At 37.0% G+C, this 19,794-nt stretch overlaps 1 protein-coding gene across 1 annotated transcript in view; it reads left to right on the top strand.

The window, feature by feature from the left end:
• Positions 1-2,989: 2,989 nt before the first annotated feature.
• The window catches only part of LOC112047311 (extracellular sulfatase SULF-1 homolog), a 123,941-nt gene continuing 107,136 nt past the window's right edge, over positions 2,990-19,794 (top strand). Inside the window, exon 1 of the mRNA XM_024084396.2 lies at positions 2,990-3,293. The gene's annotated coding sequence lies outside the window, so the exon portion shown is untranslated. The remainder of the gene's footprint in view (positions 3,294-19,794) is intronic.

Below are 19,794 nucleotides of genomic sequence, written 5' to 3' on the forward strand. Positions count from 1 at the left end.
GTCTGTACAGCCGACGTCTGTACACCCGACGTCTCAGCCGACGTCTGTACAGCCGACGTCACAGCCGACGTCTGAGCAGCCGACGTCTCAGCCGACGTCTGATCAGCCGACGTCTCAGCCGACGTCTGAGCAGCCGACGTCTCAGCCGACATCTCGGCTGACGTCTCAGCCGACGTCTGAGCAGCCGACGTCTCAGCTGACGTCTGCGCAGCCGACATCTCGGCCGACGTCTCAGCCGACGTCTGAGCAGCTGACGTCTGCGCAGCCGACATCTCGGCCGACGTCTCAGCCGTAGTCTGAGCAGCCGACGTCTCAGCCGACGTCTCAGCCGACGTCTCAGACGACGTCCCAGGTGGGACGTCATCTGCTCATCATTCAGTAGGACTATACAGCGAGTCTGCCGTCCGAAGAGCGGGCATTCGCTAAGATGAAAAAGAGAAAAACTCTCATTCAGTATAGATCTACATAGCAAGTCTGCCGTCCGAAGAGCGGGCATTCGCTAAGATGAAAAAGCTTGTCGGGAGTCACGTGGACACTCGACAGCGAACAATACACATCGGTCGTACAAGATGGCTACGATTTTTTCGTTACTGTCTTCATTTGGTAACTAGGTCTATCCAGCGAGTCTACCGTCCGGAGAGCGGGTATTCGCTTAGAATTGAGAATAATCTCTCATCTAACTAGACCGTTGACAAAAATATTCTCCAACAAATTTCACTGTGCACTACCACTATTTATTAATATTCACATTTAACACTGCTCACTTAACAAAATTTGAAGACGTACTGATTGACATTGACAACTGTCAAGCGACATGCCGGCGGATGACGGCGTGATGTTATGTCAAAACCTCATTTACCCAATGAAATGTAGGGTAGGAACACTGCAAACGGGCAAAATTTGGAGGGTAATCTCGTAAGTGGATCAAGCTGAAGGCTCGAACACCTAAATAACACTACTACAAATGAATTAAAAACCCAAACAAAACAAAGATTTTTACCTACCCACCACATTATACGAAGTAAGTAATGATATTATACGAAATAATTAATTAAATTAAAAAGCTCTCGAAAAACTCGAGGGTGGCTATGAGGGTAGGTACAGAAAAAGGTTCCAAACCGTCAGACATTCTCATTCCAATCCAATCTCATCGCCATAAAATTAGGCCAACGTTGGTTAATGTACCTACGGGTTTGTACGAATTTCGCTTGCAACTGACCTAGTTTTGGAATATAAATTCTACACATATTATGTAGATCGTATAGGTGTTTATTTTCGCCGGCGTATTCATTCTGTGATAAACTGCAAAACTTTTTGTATACGAGTAGATACATATTTTTAAAAATAAGCGTTTCTTTGCGGTGTATGATGATAAACATTTCTCTCTCTTCTCTTGTTTTTATTATGAAGATAATTTACATGTTTGGCTTAAGGCACACATTGTTTTGCGCTAGTCTAAACCGCAAAACCGACGTGTTCTGTGCAATCTATGAGACTTATCTAATATCCTGTACTTACCTAATACGAAGTACGACATAATCTATACTTTATGGCAGGGTTTCTCAAACTTCGGCTCCACAAACCCCTGTTAAATTTTCCAAGTGACAGTGAACCCCTTAGTAACTAATGAACACCCCCCCACCAAAGAAAAAATAATTTGACTGTTGAAGAAAATAAGGTTTTTATTTGAATAAAAGGTAGCACATAAAGTACCAAAAGGAATATCTTTGTAATATTAATGTGATGGGTGTGCTTGCTTCTTGTCGCAAATGGATTTAATGTTAGGAGTAATTTTGGACAATTTTAAACATAATTCTAACTTAGTGTCAGTTACGTAAATCTTGTCGCGAACCCCCTGCCGTTGAATGGCGAACACCTAGGGGTTCGCGGACCCCACTTTGAGAAACCTTGCTCTATGGCAATTGGGAATGCCTCACTTTATTTTAACCGAGAGGTTCTAGGATTGATTTTTTAACTCGAATCAATTAGGAATTTTATATTTTCTATAAATAGGCTTTGCACTGGTCTGGTGATAGTCTTCAAGCTCAGCAAATGATCATCAATCAAATCATCTACAATTTATACAGCTTCAAGGCACGAGTGAAAAGGCACTTTGTAGGCCAATGCGACCCATTCTTGAAATCATCTTTGCTTTCCATCAAGAGTGATTATAGTCAGACTAGCCTATGCCTACTGCCAATCGATTTAACGTATGATGGTGTAGAATCCTTAAAAAAGGTCATGATTTTAATGTTTGCTACCACATACTGACTGCCGACTGGGTTCTCAAGTTCAAGGTAGATAACAAACAAAAAAGATAATCCCATGCTACCTACTGAAACAGAGAAATGTTGCCCGCAAAACAGTAAACAGTTCAAAACGAACTGTAAACAATGTGAGAAGGTTTCTTTACTTTGTATCCATAAATATTGACGTAGGACATACGCCGAGATAAACCATGGAATGGAAACAACGGGTAAATTGAATCGAATATAGGTACGCTTTGTAACGATGAGTTGGTTTGTTTCGATAATTACATGTCGACCGCTAAAATACGTGCGTTGTTTATTTTGTTTATTATCAACAATACGTCAGATTCTTACTACTACAAGTTCCTTCCCTCGCTGAAGGCGAAATCTATAGACCACACTCCCACCGCAGCAATTTCCGAGATGTTGAATGATAGATAATGTATCCAAATTACAGCTTGTAGCGTGCGAACGGTTCGTACTTTGTATTTTATGTGATGTGTGTGAGTGTTTAAAATTTAAAGTCTTATACAAACTGGATCAGACCATCCATTTGGATGTCAATGCGGCTCGGTAAACGTACGTGGTGATGGCGTACCTGTATTTATATGGGTATAAAGTGCTGTTTGGTTTCGACTTTCGTTCTTATTTCGGCGAAATATCAGGATCCTATTTTTTTAACAGGCAGGTGACCGGTCGAGCGAGCGGGATGGGTGTCTCCTTCGTACGAAAGCTCGCGAGAGTCGGGAATTTGAGATACAGTCTCGCGTCGGCACGGACTGCGGTCGACCGCCTCGCGTTCTGCCATTGGGTTGTATTTCGTCGGAGTCGAACGTTCGCTAACTTTACGTATAACATCGTAGATTCAATATTGTTCTGTTTAATAAACTTCTCTTACTTTGTTATATTAGTTAATACCAATATAATTTTATTTGTGTTTCGATTAATTTAGTTCTTGCACTTGAGAGTATTTTGTGTTTTTTTGAAATTTGTGAAAGCATCGAGTGCATGCGAGTGGCAAATCCTGTTGCACCTTCACTAGTGGTGAGTATTTTTTTTTTATTTCAAAAGTTTAAGGCGAAATAGGCTTTGGTATTATAATGTACCGGTTAGTAGTTATTTTGTTGCATTTAAAGGTGCGATAGATGACTTCGCCTTATCTTTAATGAATAGGCTCTTAGATAAGATAAACATCTAAATACCTACCTACTTATTGTTTAAAGTAGGTTTAATTGTGACATACTTTGATACTTATTAGAATTAAGATTTATTTTGAATAATTAAAGGATATTTTTTTAAACTGTTTTTAAAATGTACCGTTTCTTTAGGATCGCGGATTCGCGGTGAAGTTTAATGTAGGGTAGGAGGATTTTTTTGGGAGAGTTAAAACTACAGGGATGGAATTAGGTAGATATAACCCGTGCGCATTAATGTGACGCCTGGTTACTACCAAAGACATCTATACAAACACAGTGCCATCATTCGAGGCAGGTGTCAAGTTAATCAGCACGAGCTGTACCTTACTTTTCGAACTTTTCGATTTAAGTCCCGAGACCTAAAAGTAAATATTGAATGATCGCTACCGTTGGAATTTATAAACAATGGTGTAAGTTTATAGTTATTTATCAATTCACTATAAGAAAATTTATATTAGGTATATACCTACTTACCCATTATTGCGTGAAAATAACAGTTAAGTAATCGAGTCTCGCTTCAGATGCTGGTTAATTATGTAGGTAATCAGAGTTTAATAAACGATGTCAAACAAATTAAGTATTTTGTTTAGTTCAAAAGTTCCTATAGCCACCTTCAGATTCCATTGTCAGACTACCTCCATGATGCAGTATTTTTGCATTATCATTGAAGACATGAAAATACCCAAGTATACCTACCTGCTGGCCCATTCACTAATTTGGTCTTCATTAACAAGCTATTAAAATAAACATCAAATCAACTGAGAAATGTCATCTAGGTAGTTACTGTATGATATCCACGAAAGGTTGTCAGTATACACCGGTGATATTTGTTATACATTTAACCTCAATTTCGTATAAGTTAAACTTAGTGAATAAGCTTACTGGTGGTACTGGTGAATCTTTGGTTAGCGTATGCGGCTTCGGGCTTGTACATAGGTATGTTTTCTGTGCTTCGGGTCCCGAGGTCATGGGTTCATGTCAGGCTTAAACATCTTAGGCAAATTTCATGAGACCCGTACTTCATTACTTTTACCAGGGGTCGAGCTTTCCTGCGAGATCGGGTCAAGATATTTTCTGTAAAATTCTCAGCCCCGAGTTAGGTGATGTCAGTGGTGTGCATACCATAGATGCAAAAGACGCCCTGCCTACCCTGGGAACTCATTACGAACCTGTATTGAGATACGAAATTTCCATTTTTTACCTATAGTGCATAGTCTAGTTAAAACACTGTGCACACCAGTGGTGTCACAACCCCCTTGCCTTGGAGAGCACGCTAACTTATCGGACATTTAACGTCTGATAAGTAATGATCGTTAAAGCTCATTATCACCCTAAACCCGCAAAACATTCACGCAGCTAGGGTTTAAGCTACATGTGCATTCTCTTTTATAATAGGTGTGTTAACCCTTCAAGTTAATAGGCTAATGATTAATAATAATAAACTATTATCGCATGTACTTAAATATACTTGGTATAGGTAAACATTTAATACTGTCATAATATCAGCTGAGCCTGCTCTAGACGCTCTATCCATTACAGTGTCACTGACATTAAACCGGTAACAAATTTCAGGACAGCAGCCACTGTACATTTCAGGCGTACTAGAGGAAAATCTCATGTTAGATGTTATATTACAAGTAGGTAGGTACGAGATAAAGGTAACAATAATTAAGGTAAGGTAGGTAGGTATATTGGGCAAAAATAATTGTTTTAATATGTTTTAACTGTTTTTTAAAGTCATAGCATCTATTTTAGGCTCTCTTCAGACTATTAGAAAAGCGTAAAATCTCACTTCTGATATAAGTTGGTTTTATTTATTTTAGGCTTCATTATTTCGGAATCTAAACCAAACCCAGTAGGTAAAATTATAAACAGTAAACTAAAGTAAAGGGAACTCACAAGACAAATATAATTATTTTTAAAAATTAAAGGCATTTAAATCGACTATCATTATTATTATAATGAAAATGTTTATGTTTATGTAATAGCAGACGCCGCGCGGTTTGCCCTGCGTATTTCGCGTTCCCGGGGATATAATATAGCCTATAGACACTCGGGGATAGTGTAGCTTCTCATCAGAAAAATATTTTTTTAAATCGGTTCATTAGTTTCAGAGCCTATTCAATGCAAACAAACAAACAATCAAATCAAATCAAATATTAGTATATATAATAGGTACCTACTCCTACATACTCATACAATAAACATTGTTTTATTATACCTACCATAGCAGCCGTCTTTAATTAATTCATTTATTTTTTACCCTCGAAAAGTTTGAGTTAAAATAGGTATTTTCCTTAAAATTAACGTTAACAGATCTTTGATTTTCATTATTCATTTTCAGATTCATTCTATTTATATTTTTAAACATGGGAGTTTTGGGCCGTGGCTAGTTATCACCCTACTGGCAAAGACGACCAAGCGATTTAGCTTTCCGGTACGATGCCGTGTAGAAACCGAAAGGGGCGTGGATTTTCATCCTTCTTCTAACAAGTTAGCTCGCTTCCATCTTAGATTGCATCATCACTTACCATCAGGTGAGATTGTAGTCAAGGGCTAACTTTTAAAGAATAAAAAAAAAGAAAAAAAAAAGAGAATCCACTATCCCATATCGAATGGCTTGGTGGGGCTGCATCCGACAAAGGGCACAATGGGGCCGATTGTATGACAATAGACCCCACGGTCCAGTGCCCGAGCCGTGGAATGAAAACCGGTCAAGTCTGACCCTCAATTGATTTTTTTTTACTTTCTATTCACAACATTTGTATGTGAAGAAAGTTTTATAACTACCCGCTAAGTCAGTCTACCTTGTGGATTATTTTCTTTTAACAGGTGTTTACCTGTATAGGAAGCCGTGATAGCCTAGTGGATATGACCTGCCATATCTCAATTCATCATTTCATCTTCATCATCTCCTTTACCTTATCCCACTTAAGTGGGATCGGAAATATTAAGTCGACCTCTTCTACTCGATTCTATAATTCGTCACCCTGTCATATCCTTTTACACACATTTGTCCTCTAAAACACTCCTGAGTCTCTTTTTTCGCCTTTCTCTCCTCTTTCTTCTGGTACTCGTTATATGACTTTCGTCCCTATGTTAACCAATCTAACCATTAACTCCTCAACTTTTCTGTCACTGGCGCCACTTTCAGAATCCTCCTTATGTGATCTACCATGCTGCTCCAATATGGCTTGGCGGCATAATAGTGATAAGGTTTGACTATTTAACCGTCACATGACCGGGACCGACGGCTATTTTTTTCATTTTATAGTAATACTAGCGGACGCCTGCGATTTCGTCCGCTCGAAATTCAGTTTTTCCCAAATCCCGCGGAAACCATGAATTTTTCCGAGATGAAAAGTAGTATGTGTTAATCCAGAGTAAAATCTATTTCCATTCCAAATTCCAGCCAAATCGCTTCAGTAGCCGCAGAGTAATAGAGGAACAAACATACTTATATATTTACACACTTGCACACAAACTTTCGCCTTTATAATATTAGTGTGAGTGTGATTTTTACCTGTTAGAAACACTAATAATGCTCTGCCCAAATCTCAATTACGATGGTAAATCTCGCTTGGAGATTATCCAAATACAAGTGTATTATGTAAACAACTGCGCATTCTCAATTATCCGACTCTCATACTGTTTAGACTGTAATCTGACACGATTGGATAGACTCAGATACCAGATATTCGACGGTCTCCGTGGCGCAGTGGTATGCGCGGTGGGTTTACAAGACGGAGGTCCTGGGTTCGATCCCCGACTGGGCCGATTGAGGTTTTCTTAATTGGTCCATGTCCGGCTGGTGGGAGGCTACAGCCGTGGCTAGTTACCATCCTACCGGCAAAGACGCACTGCTAAGCGATTTAGCGTTCCGATACGATGTCGTTTAGAAACTGAAAAGGGTGTAAATGCTTCTACGATATTACCTATTTACTTTGTATTATTTATTCAGTAGCGGACGTCCCAAAGTTTCATCTGCGAAGTCTCCGTTCACGTGGAAATATGGTATAAAATCTTCTTATAACATCAGCTATCTGAGGGCCTAGTGGTAGTTTGATACTGTTACTGTCACGTAACGTAAACGCGAATTTCCAAGGAATTGAAATAGCGCCATCTAGTGGCACTACTCCACAACTGTTTCAATTCCATATAAATTTGCGTTTACGTCAACGTGATAGTAACAGTATGAAAATATTGAAAACTCGCAATAGGCACACTGCACGTGAAAGTACCGTCGAAATCGATTCAGCCGTTTCAGAGATTAGCCGGAAAGAATAGGTATTAAAATGACAAACAGACACTATTTTATTTATCTGTTTACTTATTTGTATATTTATTATTGTTTATACATACCTAATAACCTCAAAAGCGTAATATAAAAATTATCTCCTATTTACAATGTAATGCTGTCTACTAGGATTACATAAAACGTACGATAAACACGCATACTTGTACTTAACTAGCCAGTAACCCGATACACGAAACAAACCGAGACAGAGATTGTTTTATCAATGTGTTGCGGCATGAAATATTGATTGTGGTCTCCTATACGTTTCCAAAATCATCACATTACGTAATCAGTAATTGTAGGGACTATGAGCACACTATGAGCCTCTGAAGGATTTTCCTCATCTTATAAAACTTTGTCTTATACTAACATCGATCGTAGATCCTTAGATGGGCCTCAAAGCGTCGCGGAATTGTCATTGGTTTCGCACATTGAGTACGTCATCACTCGTAAACCATTTCTCTTTATTCATGTTGTGGCTTTTGTTTTTACACTTCCGAATTGAACACGAAAGCATAATTAAGGGATTAAAATAAAATAAAAAAAAACAGTAAATATTTTTTAAGTCCACGTCCACTTACAGCATGCGCTTGTTACGTACTAAGATAAGATGTGCGTGCACCTCTTTGGGTAATGACATAAAATTGTGCGTTCTTTAGTATGGAGGGGCCCATCTAACGATTTATATCGATGTATACCAACTCCTACGAGTACCATAGGTAGGCAACAATGTTGATGATGATGAGTTTGGAGCATTGTGGCTTTGAGAAGCAGGTATCAATCAAGTTGTGCGAGAATCTTTATCAACCCATAATCGGCTCACTGCTGAGCTCGAGCCTCCTCTCAGAATGACAGGGGTTAGGCCAATAGTCTACCACGCAATGCGGATTGGCAGACTTCACACACGCAGAGAATTAAGAAAATTCTCTGGTATGCAGGTTTTTTACGATGTTTTTCCTTCACCACCTTTTTAATTTCTTAAAATGCACACAACTGAAAAGTTGGAGGTGCATTACTTGGACCGGATTCGAACCCACACCCTCCGGAATCGGAGGCAGAGGTCATATCCACTGGGCTAGCACTCGGGGATAATGTAGCTTCCCAACAGATAAGAATCAATCAATTCAATGCAAACAATCAATCAAATGTTTCCCCTTAATAATATTAAGTATAGATTTCTCGCATGATTAAGAAAAGTCCCATATTAATTATACAATCAATATTGAAATCGTTCGGCGTCTCTAAGTGGAGTGCGTCCGCCGCATGCGAAATTAGTGCATAAATAGATTATAATTGGTATTGCGTTTGTTTCCAGACGATTTACTTTTTAGCCTCGTCTTCAGTATTTCTCTACGCAAACACTGGGGAATCGGGAGCGTTTAATAGCACGCATTGTGATTAGCATAGCATGCATGATGTAATTATAAACAAAATACTATCTGCTGGCACACAGACTTTGCCGTATGTTATTAAATCAGGAGTAAATCTTATAGATAAACAATTTAGTGAAAGTAACAGGGTATCTGCAATCATTATTTTCGTAGTTACAGGGTCAAAATTGCGGCGCTGCCACGGATCCCTGAAAAACGCCCCGTACAAAATGGCACGAATTAATGACGTCGTAGATCATAATGATCGTTAGATTTATATGTACGGGCGTTCAAACAAATTATACCTTTGTTATTTGTGTGTTTATGTTTATATAGTTAATATATTGAAAAATGTCACGTTTAATGTAAGGAAGCTAAGCAACAAACAACTGTATAAATTTTCGTCTAATTACGATAAAAGATTTTTAATAGATTTGGAAATTTTATAATCTTATTTATTTTGCAAACATCCAGACAATCTTTTTACGGATAAATTATTCGGGTAAATACCTTATTTATCCGAATGTCTCATATAAATCAATATATTCAAACCTAGGGGTTGTCAGTCAGCCACTAGATGATAATTTTTATCTATAATCTCAATTTTGATCAGTAAGCATTATACATATTATTGAGAATACGAAATTGCGTGATTACTAACAAAAGCTATAGATATATTAAATATAGTATATACGTCATAAACCGTGAATTAGCTTGCTGGTTATTTTGCCCTGCCCTTGTGTCAATAGTAAACCTTAGAAATGGAGATCAAAATTAAGTTATAATCATCTTTATAATCTTTAGCCGGTTCTACCACCGATAGGGTCAATAGTAAACCTTAGAAATGGAGATCAAAATTAAGTTATAATCATCTTTATAATCTTTAGCCTGTTCTACCACCGATAGGGTCAATAGTAAACCTTAGAAATGGAGATCAAAATTAAGTTATAATCATCTTTATAATCTTTAGCCGGTTCTACCACCGATAGGGTCAATAGTAAACCTTAGAAATGGAGATCGAAATTAAGTTATAATCATCTTTATAATCTTTAGCCGGTTCTACCACCGATAGGGTCAATAGTAAACCTTAGAAATGGAGATCAAAATTAAGTTATAATCATCTTTATAATCTTTAGCCGGTTCTACCACCGATAGGATAGCTAACTTATTGACAAGTTTTGTTTTTGTCATTTTACATAAAGTAAGAAAGTGACAACAAAGTAACATCATTATTCAGTTATCTGAAAGTGGTGATACCGGGTTCGGCTTATTCTTACAAATAGAAATGTGATTCGTTTTTCGAGGCATCTAAACTGCCTATATGCAAAAAATCTTTTTGTTTTACCACTGAAGCAAGTAGCCTATTTCACCCTCGGAAAAAAAGCTTTGAGACAACAATAAAATCACTACCGCCTTCGTAGCGAAAAAAATTTCACGTAGATACTCACATTAAGTATGGACATCATTGGACATTGTGATTGCTATGTGAGCCGATACTTTGTAATCTAGTAGGCTATCAGGAAGTTCGGACCATAGAGAATGAGTAGGAAATTGCTTTATTATCCGCGCTTCTATATAAATTGTACCGAAAATTATATCAACTTATACTGTACTAGCGGACGCCCGCGACTTCGTCCGCGTGAAAATCGATGTAAACTTTCAACCCATATTTCACACCCTTTCTTTTTATATTTTTGCAAGTTTTTAATAATAATAATGATAATTGATTATAAAACACGGCTAAAACTCACGTGATATTAGGACGGCGTATGAATGGTTCTTGCAACGCGGCACGATCCGAACTGTTTTAGTTGTGAGTTTGGATCGTGCCACGTTGCAAGAACCAGCTTATGACTAAGGGCCCCGTGTGGTTCGAAACTAGTCGGGCATACTCCGACCTAATATCACTTGAGTTTTAGCCGTGTTTCGTAACCAATTAATATGAATAACACTCACGATAGTTTAAATTCAAAAATAATAATAATCTCCTACCCCTACCCTACCCCACCCTACCTCTAGTCTACCCATTTTTATATATGTACCTACTACCTATAGATTACGTAGAAAACGTTTATTTTTTATAATACCCATCTTCAAATATACATCTTAACAAGTCTATTTAATAAGCTAAACGACCATGACAAGCAATCTAGACCAAAAGTAGGACGAAACGGACATAAATTAATAAATTCTATAGCAATGAAGGCCAATTCAATTCTGTAGCATGGAAAGAAAGTTAATGTTTGATTCCTTGAGTGAAAACTAACGATTTATCTTACCTAGCATATTCACTTTATATCAGACGACCCGCGGTTTCACCCGCGTTTCCGTTGGAATACGGGGATAAAATATAGCCTATGCCACTCATAAATAACTTGACTTTCTATTGGTAACAGAATTTTCAAAATCGGTTCAGTAGATCTAGAGATTTCCCCCTACAACCTCACAAACTTTACCTCATAATAGATAATACTTGCCGACGTTCAGCGGTTTCACAAGCGTAATTTCCGTTCCCTTCGGATTACGGGGATAAAATATAGCCTATGACACTCACAAATAACGTGGTTTTCTATTTGTAAAATAATTTCCGGTTCATTAGATCCAAAGATTACCCAACAACCTTACAAACTTTAACTATATAATATTAGTAAAGCTATATACGAAAAGAACAGACGAACAACGATGGCAGGACTCGAAACCAGGACCTTGTGATAAAATTCGACATGAGCTAACTATTGTGCCAATGAGGCATACTGAGACATTTTGACGGTCTCCGTGGCGCAGTGGAATGCGCAGTGGATTTACAAGACGGAGGTCCCGGGTTCGATCCCCGGCTGGGCCGATTAAGATTTTCTTAATTGGTCCGGCTTGGGAGACTTCGGTGGTGGCTAGTTACCACCCTACCGGCAAAGACGTACCGCTAAGCGATTTAGCGTTCCGGTACGATGTCGTGTACAAACCGAAAGGGTGTGGTTTTTTATCCTACTCCTAACGAGTTAGCCCGTTTCCATCTTAGATTGCATTATCACTATCAAGTAAGATTGTAGTCTAGGGCTAACATGTAAATAAAAAAAACATACATACAGCTGAACGTAGAACCTCCTCCTTTTTGGAAGTCGGTTAATAAAAAAAAAATAAAGAGGCACTCATACGTCCTTAGGAATAAAACTATTTAGGTAATTAAAATGATGACGTCGACATTTATCTAGGTCTTGGTTGACCTCCCAGTGAACCTTAAATTCGGGACATTTGCCACAAATTAATGCTAAAGGACTAGTTAAAGAGGAACAGAGGTTATATAGCTCGGCCTCGAATGTCAATGGCCTGGTGAACCTTTTGCTTTTAGACGCCATTGGCGAATACTTGTAAAGTCAATATGAATAAGTCTGCACATCTTTTATGTACATAATTCAATGTTTGAGCAACATATTTTTATATCTGACTAGCGGACGCCCGCGACTTCGTCCGCGTGGAATTCCTGCGGGAACCATGCATTTTTCCGGGATGATAAGAAGAATACGATGTGTTAATCCATAATAAAAGCTATTTCCATTCCAAATTTCAGCAAAATCGCTTTAGTAGCTGCAGCGTTAAAGAGGAACAAACATACTTACACACTTACACAAACTTTCCCCTTTATAATATCAGTGTGATTGATTATTTGCTATATGCTCCATAATGAGAAGGCAGCAACGTCATTATGGGAAGATTTGGCGAATGCCGAAGCCTATGTTGTTTTTCTCTGTCTATCTATACATATTTTAGAATCAAAATCCTCCGCTGCGTGTGCACCGCCGTCTTAAGCTCGGCTCCGATATCTGACGTCACCCAGACGTGGGCTTTTTAACTCACGATCTCGGGGGCGCCCGGACTGATACACTCAGGCCAAAACACCCTTCCCGAACGGCCCTCTAAGTCGAGGCCCGAGTCTCAGAGGAGACGCCCTTAGAGAGTCGTTCCGCCCACTACTTTCTTCTGCCTTCGGGCCCCATCAGGCGATGCTTCTGCGCTCGCCCAAACCCCCCGGTGACGCCGCTGAGGTCCCATAAGGAGCCTACGGCACTTACACAATCAGAAAAAAAAAAAAAAACTTAAGCTCGACTGGGGCCCTTGGGCACACAAGAATTTGGGGCCTTTTGGAAAGAAACAAAACGAATTGCTTATACTATTTTTTTCTTACTACGTATGGCCATTTATTGTAGATAAGCAAATATTATAATTATGTCATCTTAGAATGCTGCTGGTTTTTTGGTTACGATTACGATAAGTTTCTTTTTGGGATTTTGTTGAGCAAAATATTCTATTAGGTATATACTTAGTCAACATTTTGAAGGATATTGTCAGTCTTTCGGGGCCCCCTCAGAACTGGGGCCCTGGGCACGGGCCCCGTGTGCCCTTATGGTAAAGACGGTATTGTGCGTGTGTCTGTTCGCGATAAACTGGAAAAGTACTGAATGGATTTGACATGTGGTTTTCACCAATAGATAATGGTAAAATGTCAAACATTATATATCCGGATGAATGATTATATATAATTCGTACAGTTTACGTACGACTAGCTTCCGTAATAAAGCTAATGATGATAAATCCACAAAGCTATAAACTTACTACCGTTAACATACCAAGTGTAGAACAAAAAACATTTTAATCTGCGATACAGACATAATCATTATCTCCTTAATCTTTAAGAGCCTGTCGGTTAATATTAAAAATACTTATTTCTTATTGTGTTCTTGAAACAATGCTCCGTAATGAGACGTAAAGGGGTCTTTAACAAGGTGTTACACTTGTCGGCGATGAGCAAAGGGAACACAGAAAAAACAAGCAATTACTGTTTCATTCATCTGTTCAAACTTCTCGGAAGATAAAAGATTAATATTAAATACACTTAAAACATAAACATCATCGTCAGCCTATCCACTGCATGGCATTGCCTACTATGGAAAATGGGCTTGAATGTACCATCCTGCAGGGTTATTATGTATCTCGGTGTACCATTCGAATAATGAGTTTTTCAACATTTTTCGTTTATGCAAGAATATAACTTCGTATTTTGAATGAAATCACATTAGTATCTTCATTTTACGTAAAGTGGCCTGTGGCAGTATTATAGAAGTGGTAGTAGGAAGTGGTAAGATTATTTCAACAAAAAACTCTTATTTACTAAATCAATATTATTTCGTTGTCATTGCAGCATTATAAAGTAATTTCATTGTTGAAAGTTGAAATAATCATGTTAGATGACCGTAAAACAAAAAAAAAATCATTGTCGTAGTCAGTTGACGTAGTCGAGGTCATTTCGTTGAAATAACTGTTAGATATTCACAATTCGGAAAATACAATTAGAAACGATATAGTGCCTTATTTATTACTTGAATGGTACACCGAGTTACATAATAACCTTGCAGATCTACAGGGGTGGCGGATAACTTTATGATGATTATTGGTGGATGTCAATGCTTAATGTACTTTTATTTAAGGCTCGAAAGTGAAAAACCTAAACCTGCTAAAGTTTCTGAAAAGGAATAATAGTCAAAATTTCATTTAATTTAATTTAATAACCCGATCTGGAACTCTAGCACTCATAATCATTACCTTAGGGAGTCCCTTCACTACCTATATTATGATACCTATATGATGATGAAAATGAAGAATAAAATTTCATCATCATCATCGTCAATAAAAATAAAATTTCAATATTTATTAACTCATCCTTAGACTATTTTTAATCAGGACGAGTATGAATTAGTCATTATTTCATTAATTAACATTAATTATAACATAAAATAAACTCAATTTACGTCACTATTATATGTATTGGGGGTTAAGCCACGATAAACGCGAAAAGATTTCATCGTCGCGTTAACGTTGAAATCAAGGTTGTAAGCTTAGATAGTAGAAATGCGGAACTCCGTAATACACCAAGAAATGAATGCACACTTTCATGAATGCTTAATGGGGGACATTTCTCACGAAAAACCGTGAAGTATGGTCAGGTACATCCAAGTTTTTAACCGTAACTTGAAGGGGCTCTCGGTTCTCGCCCTCTTTTTATGACGCCTCGGGTTGCCCTCGGCGGGGTTCTACAAAAGAAGTTATGAATGACTGGCGTTCTTTATCTTCCGTTCATTATAAAACGTTAAATAAAATCTTGAGATACTTACTGTGACAACAGCGACAATTATTATCATTATATAAGTGACGCATAACAATGGTTTGTCTTACTTGAAAGTGCAGAAACCGTGGAGTCATTAAGAAATACAGCCCATACTTACCATTTTAAGGGTTAACTACTTGTGTTGTTTTTGGTTTAGATTATAGGTAAGAAACGTGTAAAGATTTAGTAATTTACTTATAACAATGCGCTCATGCGATTAGATTAAACCTATAGTTTGTTGTAAATTAAACATTATTATCTCCTCTAAAAATAGTGTGCTGGTAAAAACTAGCCAAGACGTTTAGACAGCAACATGTTTAATTGGATTTTTTTTGTATTTTTCTCGAAGTAGGTACCTAATTGACAACCTAAATCATGTAAAAACATATCTATACTATTATTATAAAGCTGAAGAGTTAGTTTGTATGTTTGTTTGATTGAACGCGCTAATCGATGGTCCGATTTAAAAAATTCTTTCAGTGTTAGATAGCCCATTTATCGAGCAAGGCTATAGGCTATTTAATCCTGTATTCCTACAGGAACGGGAACCACGCGGGTGAAACCGCGCGGTGTCAGCTAGTAAATTTATAAAATTTAAATAATCTTTTTAACACAAAAATGGAACCGACTTCAAAGATGTATTTCAGTTATTTTAATTTTAACACAAAATTACTAAGCCGATTTTCATGAAAATATTAAATAACGCAGTTATAATTTTCAAAATTGGTTAGTAAATGACGTAGTTATGAGGTAACAAATATTTTAAAAAAAAGAAAAAGAAACAACAAACGTGTCGAATTTAGAACCTCCTCCTTTATTTGAAGTCGGTCAGTAAATAGGTATAATATGGTTTAGAAACTTATTTAAAAATAACACATACATGAAAGCCACATCGAAATACCTTATTGTAATACAGCCTGCCTGGTTTTTATTTCCATAGCAGTGAACCAGTGACTACTAGGAATGCAGGAGTATGTGGGCGTTGTATATTTTTTTGTAATCACAGATTAAAATGTAATGGAATATTATATTACAGACGCCACATCGTCGGCGCGTTCGTTCAAAAAACCCTGACAAATTTGAGGTAAACTCGCGCACCGAGGGTTCCATTCTTTGAAAATGTAGTAAATATTAGATGTGTACCGATCATTGCCTTAGCGAAAAGGTCTTAAGTGCATTAAAAACTTAACTTTGACATCTAATAATTGTTATTTCTATTATCGATATATCTTAAGTTTGCCAACTGCACATTAGTTTTTGTAACTCACTATAAGATTCCGGTTTTTTTGTATTATAAGGCATGCGAAATGTCATGATTCTATTATGAAAAGCAAGACAACAGTGGGTTTGGATGTCATTGCAAATGAAAATGTGCGGCGTATCATAAATGGCTGCCGTTTTGCCTTTTGAGTTACGGAACCATAAAAGGATAGAACGACAAAATACCGTAGACTATCAACACCTGCCCCCGTAGATTGAAGAACAAATAATCTCTACCGAGGACGGGATGTGCGATTGCGTTAGTGTAATGTTTTTAATTTAATATGTTTTGCAATATAATTTATATCCTTTCTTCAGATCATCTATTAGCATAGAAAATAGTAGTCTGAGGCGGATATAACGTCGTTCGATCTCGTGTTCGCTCGTGCCGACGATAGGTGGCGCGACTTGTCTCCGTAAAGAGTAGGGAGTTAGAGATGGGTACCGATCGGGCAGGAACGACTGGCGATATAAGGCGCCCGCCGTACGGTCGGCTTCAGTATTCTCATGGCTGAATTGTCCATATTTCTTGTTGTGTACTTAATTCTTTATGGGTTATTTGGGATAGGCGGGGAGAATTGCTTGAGCAGTGAATGTATGCAGTGTAGGCATGTCAAAAGGAATCCCTTTAACTTGCAACCGGGGTCATAAGCTTCTGGGACTGCTCAAGCTATTCTCTGCCATTCTAGGGTCTTATTTTAGTTACAGTTTGGTTTGTTGATTAAATTGTCCTGACAAATATTGTGAATATTGCCTTTCTTCGACATTGGTTTTCTTATTTTTGTAGTCCACTTCTGAGTCTGCTAAAATAGTATAAACTATTTCATAATATGATGTACTAATTGTACAGAAACAAGAACACAGTCTAGTACCTATAATATGTTTTATTAGTTTTCTGCAGATATGTTTGCAAAAAAGTCTTTCTTTAACTATTCTGTTCCATTTCACGCCTGCCACTTGCCTAATGTTATCATTTCATCTCTTCTGTGGCCTACATCTTGGTCTTTTCCTTCTCCCTTTGTCACTAATTTAATTTGTCATAGTGGCAAATATACCTACTCTATTTTTCTAGTCATAATTATGGCCTCTCCATCGCCTTCTGATTTTATGGGTATTATCACGATTTTAGATAACGTCGTCATTTTATATTTTTTGTAGTCTACCACTTCTTCTTTTTCCTTCTCAAAGGTACACTTAAGTTACTAATTTTCTGCATTTGTCTAGTCCTTTAATCATGTGTCTTGCTCATCGCCAATTAAGGCTTCTGATTTTGTGTTATATAAGACCTTTGTACGTACATATTTGCTTTATTTGTCGAACTCGATTGCGTATCGGGAGGTTGCAACTTTTCTTGCCGCGATTTATCTTGACATTCATGTTTGACGCCCATGTTTGGTTACGCTATGTACTAAACAATAAAAAATATAATGTACATATTAGATGTAATCCTATAGCAACTAGGTATTAATGTTCTAGCGTATTTATATCTGTGGAAGTGCCGAATAAGGTGTGATCCTGAGGGAGCATCCAAATATGGACGCTAAAGATTCCAGTATAATTAATGCATTCTCAGTAATAGACAGCGGCATAGATTAAAATGGTATGATGATAGTCACTCGCTACGTGATTAGATGACCGGATGATAAGAAATGATGAGTAGATAGTAGATCTTTTTTATACTTTGTACACATTTGGTAACTTGAAACGATGTGCTGTGCAGGTATTTAAACCATCTACATGTTACCAAGCAATAACTCGTTTATTAGAAACGATAATCGATGTTTTATTACGTGTCAATAATATTCTAGAACTAACTGACGCCGCGCGATTTCACCCGTGTGGTTCCCGTTCCTGTAGGAATACGGAAATAATATATAGCCTTAAGCTTTCCTCGATAAATGGGCTATCTAACACAGAAAGTATTTTTCAAATCGGTCCAGAAGTTCCTGAGATTAGCGCAATCAAACAAACAAACTCTTCAGCTTTTTAATATTAGTTTAGACATACATGAAAGTAATAGAAATGAGAGAGCTTCATATATAAATCAGGTTCTTTATATGTGCATTATGTTATAGACATACGATATTATAGCTTCTTTATAGGTAAACCAAGAAAGGTTTACCTATAAAGTACTTATTCTCTTCCTTAACATTTGTGTCATGTTATCCTTGCGTTTTGCAAGAAAAGTTTTATAGATCATCATCATCACATTAGCCGATTGATGTGTACTGCTAGACATATAAAGCTTTAATAGAATCTTTCATAAACAAAGTACATCAATAGTGCCCTGTAACACTTGTCTGTACGGTCAACCGGCTAAGTGCGAGCTAATAATAAAAATAAAACACCAATCAATAAAATTATTTCATTTGAAACTTATGAAAATAAAATTAATAACTTAAATTTATAGACATACTTATTGCTTAGTTATAACTATCACTTAAGTTTAATAATTATGTATAATCCAGAAAACATTTAAAAATGCGATGTCACACCTACAATATTTTTGAACACTTAAACAATGATAGATGCCGGCCCATCACTATTATTTTTGGTTACCCTTAGGGTCCACTCCACATACATTAGTATTTAGTATGTTAGACTATTATTATTATTACTTTATGCTTTTTTAGAGTTCCGAACGTACGCAGTACAAAAACAGAATATATAATATAACTCGCGCACATTTCAATGTCTGTTTTTTGTAACGTACATCTATTAAAATTGTAAATAACTAGTAACTAGTGGTCTAAAATGTTACTTTAAAAAGGCTAGACGGTCGTTTAACTAAATAATAATAATAATAAAAGCCTTTTATTCAGACAGTATTACAGTTAAAATTAATACGTATCTTAAGTATTCTATTACTGAAATTTTTAACATAAATATTATATTAATGAGATTCTCACCACGCTGGCTGAGTGGACTGCTCAATCTATAAACATTGGCTTTCAGTGCACCAAGAGCCTAATAAAAAGTAGCAGAACATACGAACATGTATAGATAATACCTATACTAGTTAGACAATTAAATTAGTGTAATGTCAATTTTAATTACTATTTACTATTTTTGTATTGTTATTATTATGTTTGTTTTACACTGGGTTTTTACCTTTAAATAAAAACTATTATTATTATTATTATTATTATATTTAATTCCTTACACTCTATTACATACTTAATTATTTGTTTTGCATCAATATCTCTGTCTGTCTGTATGCCACTGTTGGCAAAGGCCTCCTCCAACTTTCTCCATTTTTCTCAAT

Source organism: Bicyclus anynana, chromosome 4, assembly GCF_947172395.1.
Source record: "Bicyclus anynana chromosome 4, ilBicAnyn1.1, whole genome shotgun sequence".
Classification (NCBI taxonomy): domain Eukaryota; kingdom Metazoa; phylum Arthropoda; class Insecta; order Lepidoptera; family Nymphalidae; genus Bicyclus; species Bicyclus anynana.